A 6,604-nucleotide genomic window follows, 5' to 3' on the forward strand; every position below is an offset into this window, starting at 1 on the left:
AGTGAAGTCGGTTCTAGGGGACCTCATCAAGAGTCTTCCATATCTTCCATATCTCGAGGCTGGACGCTATCCAAGCTTCAACCGGTCGATAGTTACGAGTTGCCAAAAGTTCGATACGCCATTCTATCGCCGATATCGCCGACTTTCTCGACTAGCACCGTGTACTGATCCCTGTTCTTCTTCGGGATCTCTAACGTCCCAGGTGAATCGTTAGTTTGTCTAGAATTGGAATAAAGATAGCCGAATTCTTTATCGAACAAAAACAGAAAGATAGAGGCTCTGCTAAACACTGTATAAAGTATGAGTAATATACAAATCTATGACTCGACTTGCGAAATGGTTTTGTAGAAATAATTGGCAACAAACCGAGAATCTGTACGAATAAAAATATGTCAGGAAATCGCGATACACTAAGGATTTATAGAATGAAAGCTGTATGGAATCAAGATTTATCAATTTAACTAATTTGATTTTAAATCTTAATAAAAATAAAAAGCTGCCAAATTATGAAGAGTATACACACACAATTCAATATTATCAAAGAAATACTATAATATCAATAATTTGTTGAATAAAATATTTGAGATTCAAAGTCTATGAAGAATTCTCTGAAACCAAGAGCTATAATATTAAATAAAATTTGCAAGATAAAAATTATATGAAAATCTGAATAAATCTGAATAGAAATCTATAAACCAGATATATCTAGAGCCTTTTACATCATGTTTAATTATCATAGTGAGAGAATTTCGCTACTACTGCGATTAGATTTTCCAAATATAACATATGCTCCAGGATTCTCTTTGTGCTAAGTAAACAACAGATAATTAAGGTGTCGTGAACGTGGAGTTAGTGGTACCGCAAGTTAATAACGGTCAGGTTCAATTAACAGATTTCCTATTTACGGTGTATAGGAAATTATGATAAACCTGTAACGTAGCGCTGAGCACAGAGAGTGTAATTATAATGCGATCGCGGTAATAGTTTCGGTAACAAGCCTTCCAATTACTCGAGGAAATCCCGATATTCCGCAATGTTTTGTTTGGCAACGCGATATTCAATATCGCACTGAATAACGCATGGTATCGTGATGAATACATAATTGCGAATCGTGCTACCTGATACGTAGCAAAAGGTCCGGAATGTTAGTAGGGAGGAGTACTCGACGTATTAAGTTTATCTAATCAAAAAAGGAGTTCGCTCAAGGCATAGGTTGCGTATAACATTTCGTTTTTGATCCCTATGTAATTTGAGATTACGCAGAGAAGCTTTATTAATAGAGAGATTATTAACAACGGGATAATTTTACAAAGAAGTTATAAATAAAAGATAAGAATATAAACACAGGCAGATTAGAAAATATATTTTCGAAATCTAATATTTCTTAAACATTTCGCGTATTTGCTTCTTTAAGACGAGTTAAAACAATACATATTAAAAACTAAAGAAATTAATAACTAATTTTTAATTGTTTGCTTGAAGATAGTTTAAAGATTCGCGAATCAAGATTATCGTATTCTGAATAAAGTAAATTTTCTCACGTGCATTTACCAAGACAAGCGATATTCTCAACATATTGCCGGCAAGTTTCCGTAAATTACGGCAAGAAGACGCAGCCGGGAGCCGGGAAATTATGTCCCAGCGAGTAAGTAATCTTAAAGCATCATCGCTCGATAAACCTTTAAATCACTGCCTGTAAACTGCTCTCACGCGTCTTTTCGCCACCCGCCGACCAAGCTGTTTTAATGCTCGTGTCTACAAATGATCTTATTTGTCAAAGTACTAACGTTAATTCCCGTTTGTTTTCATATTTTTGCTTGTAAATTATTCCATCTCTTATCTCTCTAAACTAATTTTAAGAAGATATAAATAAAAGATATTTTTGTGGTTACAAAAATTAACAGATTTCGACGAAAAATATAAAAAATTACATGTTTTTAATTTATTTAATATTTGTCTATGTTCTCATTTATCTTGTTTTTACATTATTTAATAATATATATTTCGATTATGTCTGTGTTTGTTGATCAAAATTATAGTTTGAAATTGCTTCAAGATTGCTTCGATTTAACTTGAGCTGGCTGTCATAACGATACTAGATAAGGAAAGAAAATAATATATCTATATTGTCGACACATAAAACAAACATGAAAGAAAATACTATAGTATTATATGTGTGTTTGTGAGAAAGGACAAAATAACTTTGATAACTTGTTCGATCCAAAGCAAATGAGATGCAGTATAATTGTTGTAATTGCTCCACACACATGTTGTAGACAAATTGAGATTAATAATTAATAAGTAAATTATTAAGCTGTGCGATAGTGTTCTCGGGTATTCCCAAGTGCAACTGCAACACAGTCCGAATGGCGATAGTTGCCACGACTGCGTCGTGTCGTAAACCGGTGTAATTTCCTGAACTAGTTTGGACGGCATGTTTTTAGCCAGAGTAACAGCTTCGTCGGTCATTCTACACAAGCGAGACTTAGTCAAAGAAAGGTGATGCTGTTAAATCGATATATTAATTTAATATCTCCGAACAGCGGGTGCGCTAACAAAAAATTATTTGCAACACAACTTTAGACATCACTATCTTAAGTATGTCACAATTACTATGTATCAAACGATTACTAGTCTATTACATATTGATATTTCTGAATTTGAAAACAGAGAATATACTAAATTTAAATTTTATATATATCTCTAATATTTTTATTCGTATTATTAGAAGATAAAGTTTTATATAAAAAAATGTGTAATTTTATCCAATATTATTGCACAGAAAATAATTACGGAATAGCTTGTTTAATATCAATCATGTAATACACATGAGCAGGAGAGAATTATTCATAGCATTAAACGAAACGATTATTGCTAGCATTAGTGCTGATGCTAACAAGATATAGATTGTAAACCAATGCTCCAAATCAATTTATATCGTTTATCTCTCTCAACAATGAGGATAACTCGAAATAGTGATACGCGAATAATGCCGAAACAGAAAATTAGCTCGAATTTTATACCAAGATACGAGAAAATATTCGTTTTTCGGTTGGGAAAAAATTCTAAGAAACGGCAAGATGCAACGTGGAGAAAAAGGAGCATAGCGACAAAATCCTTCGAGTTACTTAAATAAACTGGTCGTCGTCATTATAAGCGAAAAGAACGAATTTAATTTGAACCTCGAATTACGCCGTCTGCAAAAATCACGGTATACAAACGAACAGACCAACACGGGGATGTCCACCATTAGGAATTCCCAATTCAGATCGTAATTATCGCTAATTGGACTGCGGATTATGCCTGTGCGATACGTGGTGCGTGAAATGCTCGTCGTTCGAGGCGCGAATTATGCGTCGCATGCTTTATACGTATTTCTGAAAGCTCCATAGAGCGCCCAAAAGTCTGCACGATGAACGAAGGATTATGCGCGAAAGAGAAATTCTTTCAAATAATCCAGATATCTCGTTTGTACGTTGGAAGCTAAAGACGCTCTATCTCTGAGAAATTAAATTTCACATTCAAAACTTTTAATAAAAAATCATTAAATACAAAAAGTACACTGTACAAAAAATTGATTGAAACTTCAAACAAAGTGTCTGCAGCTTTTTTGCAGACACACTGTCTGAATTTTCAGACAGAATGCTGTCTGAATTTTCAGACACATTCTTCTGAATGTTTAGAAAAACGATTCTGATAATTAAGACAGATTAAAATTTTTTTCAGACACCCAGATCTGAAAATTCAGACAAAAATATTTGAATTCTTAGAAAATTTTTTACAGTGTACTATCTCTCTGTAATATCTCTTTTAATTGTTAGCGAAAAGAGGACACGTCAAGCGATCAATCGACGAATTGACCGATCGGTAGGCGATCGGAAACGATGCGCTATCCCATGAGATCACAGCTAGTACCTCGGATGCGTGATTAGCGTCCGCGGGGAAATCTACCGCGGACATGGATGCGAGCTAATGCCCGATCTTCGTTAGAAACCCCGCGTGTCTTTCCGCGCCAGTTTCGCCTCACATGATCCGAATCAATATCGTTCCTCTAAAATCGTCGGTGATCGTCGCCAATGGAGGTATCTCCAATTACGGCAAATTTTAGTTCTCATTAATAGTACGATCGCTGGCGGAATTTTTTTGTCGCAGCCGCGGAACGGACTCGATTCTCTCGGTGAGAATGCGGAACACGAGATCGTCCGATGATACCGCCATACGATAGTGCTGTCCTGTTTCCTTTCGAAGCGGAGTATTTCGAATCGCGCGTAAGAAGAGAGCACAGGATGAAGCGCTGAATCAGTCAATTACGTCGCCGTGTTCAACCGCCGTTGGTCGACCATGGCGGTGGCGGATAAATCGGAATAGCCATCGGATTTTCTCTCGTGGAAATACACAGACAGTGGTAGTTAATTTCATGGAACTTCGGAGGACATAAATTTCCACATTATAAGAAGAAAAGCTATCGAGCAGAGTATTTTTCCGCATGTAGAGGAGTCTTCCGTTAGAGAGAGAGAGAGAGAGAGAGAGAGAGAGAGAGAGAGAGAACGAGAGAAGAATTTTCTAGTTATCGCATTATCGCAGACTATTGTTTAAATTGATAAATTGAGACTAATTGGGAAACAATTAATTAATTGCAGGAAGATAACGATCAGATTTTTGTCTAGTAAATATATGTTTTAAAATGATTGAAGAATCTGCAGAACGGGGCAACGGAGCAATATTTCTTGGATATTTTTTGTACATATGATACATATGAATATATTTATAAACAGCCAAAATGGCAAGAATTTTAAATTATTACCTAATAACATTATTTAGAAAAATCTCATAATTATTATGTTTATTATTTCGTATAATATCAATATAATATCAATCTTATAATTCTATTTTATTGTTTAATTGAATAGCCAATGCTCTTTGAGGACTTTTAAAAGCTTCGCAGAGTCAGGATTAATTATATTATATATGTTGACTGGTTAAATCAATAACTTGTTAATTATCTTTCAATTAATATTAATTAACATTCCTTGTATGTGTCCATAACAATAAATCGTAATGTTCAATAAATTCTAATGTAACCAACCGAAAAATGATTGCGAGGAAAATTTGACGTTGAATGTTTCGTTGCTTTAAATAAAACTTTTCCGTGGTTACAGGGCAAAAATAAGTTTCGATAGAATGCATGGTTTATAATACGCAAGGTATTCTGGCGCATATACTGAGCACGCTCGAGAATAAAAACGGAGTCGTGTTGATCGATAATGGAACATTCGTACTCGCGTTATGCGTGGTATTTATCCACAGGCCAAATACGAGTAGCTTTAAATATTTTTGCTTGCGCATTCGTTACATAATTTTCAGAGGATTGAAGCCGTGTAATTGGATCTCATGAATTTGCCAAGTACCGTGTAAAGAGGATAAAATTGCACTGATTTGTTTTCCTATTTACGGTAAATGTTTACAGTAAAACATTGTAAACATCATTGTAAATAGAGACGGAATGTTAATGGAGAAATATTTTCTAACTTGACAGTGTATTCAAATAAAACTTGTCAAGTTTTCGAGATGTTTTTAATTTATCTTAGAATGTGAAGTTACGTTCAATCATACATAATGAATAATGCACTCTGAGTATTATCTGAATATAAATAGAAAAATGATGTGTGTACTTGTATTGTATGTTTAATTTAATATGTCAAAAATAGTTTTCGTATTGCACGCGTGTACCAAACGAGGTGCTCGAATATCGCTCTCCGAAGTTCACTCAAGAGTCTTTGCCAACATGCATATAAATCGGGTTTAACGAACAAAGATAAGACTGAATTATATCCGCGGTTATCTCGCGACTGTGCCTACAGAATGCTTGACCTTTGATATCAAGGGGGCGTCGCTGCGAGGTGCAAACAGTAGGAGCGATACCCCGGTATTTCGTTGGGCACAGGTGTATAGGTGCGATCAAGTGTGCACCTCAAGCCGCAGCGCTACCTTTGACCGATCAAGCAACATAAATTCTGTGATTAGACCGAGAACAAAGCCGAGTCTCTAAGGAACCCGGCTCGATCACAATCAACTGCAGCTGCGTCAAGACGATCGAATTTGGATCGAAGATGGAGGATGAGAGTCCTTTGTGATACGAAATTTTTGATTCGAAGACTTTCTGTCTCTTTCTCTCTCTCTCTTTTTCTTGCATTGTATTCTCCTGCATAAGAAATATAATATTGTCAGATTTTATTTGCAAGATCAAACGGAGATGTTGCTTCCAAAATGCTTTTTATGGTGGTCAATGTTTGTGGAACACGTCACTTATAATTGTTTTGTGTCTCAGTAGTAATAAATTTCTATCTACTTTATCACTTTACGTCTCTTACATCGACTGCGTTTGTTGTACGAATTTTTTTATTTAGTAATGATTTGTTTAAAAAAATACATTATAAATAATTACATACTTTTTCTTAAAAACAATTATTTTTTTTTTACTAATTGATTTGTCTCATTATTCTGTACATAAAAGTATTACGGTAAGATTATCGAAAACTAAATATTTTACGAGATATTTTAATTTTTATATCAAAATATGTCAGATTAAGATATAAAATAACTC

The 6,604-nt window shown here is 34.7% G+C and overlaps 1 protein-coding gene across 20 annotated transcripts in view; it reads right to left on the bottom strand.

Annotated features, from left to right (window-relative positions):
* LOC115237804 (CUGBP Elav-like family member 1) overlaps positions 1–6,604 on the bottom strand; it is a 419,211-nt gene that overhangs the window by 119,516 nt on the left and 293,091 nt on the right. The gene's annotated exons all lie outside the window — the stretch shown is intronic.

The sequence above is a fragment of the Formica exsecta genome, unplaced genomic scaffold, assembly GCF_003651465.1.
Source record: "Formica exsecta isolate Colony F162 unplaced genomic scaffold, ASM365146v1 scaffold115, whole genome shotgun sequence".
NCBI classification, from domain to species: Eukaryota; Metazoa; Arthropoda; class Insecta; order Hymenoptera; family Formicidae; genus Formica; species Formica exsecta.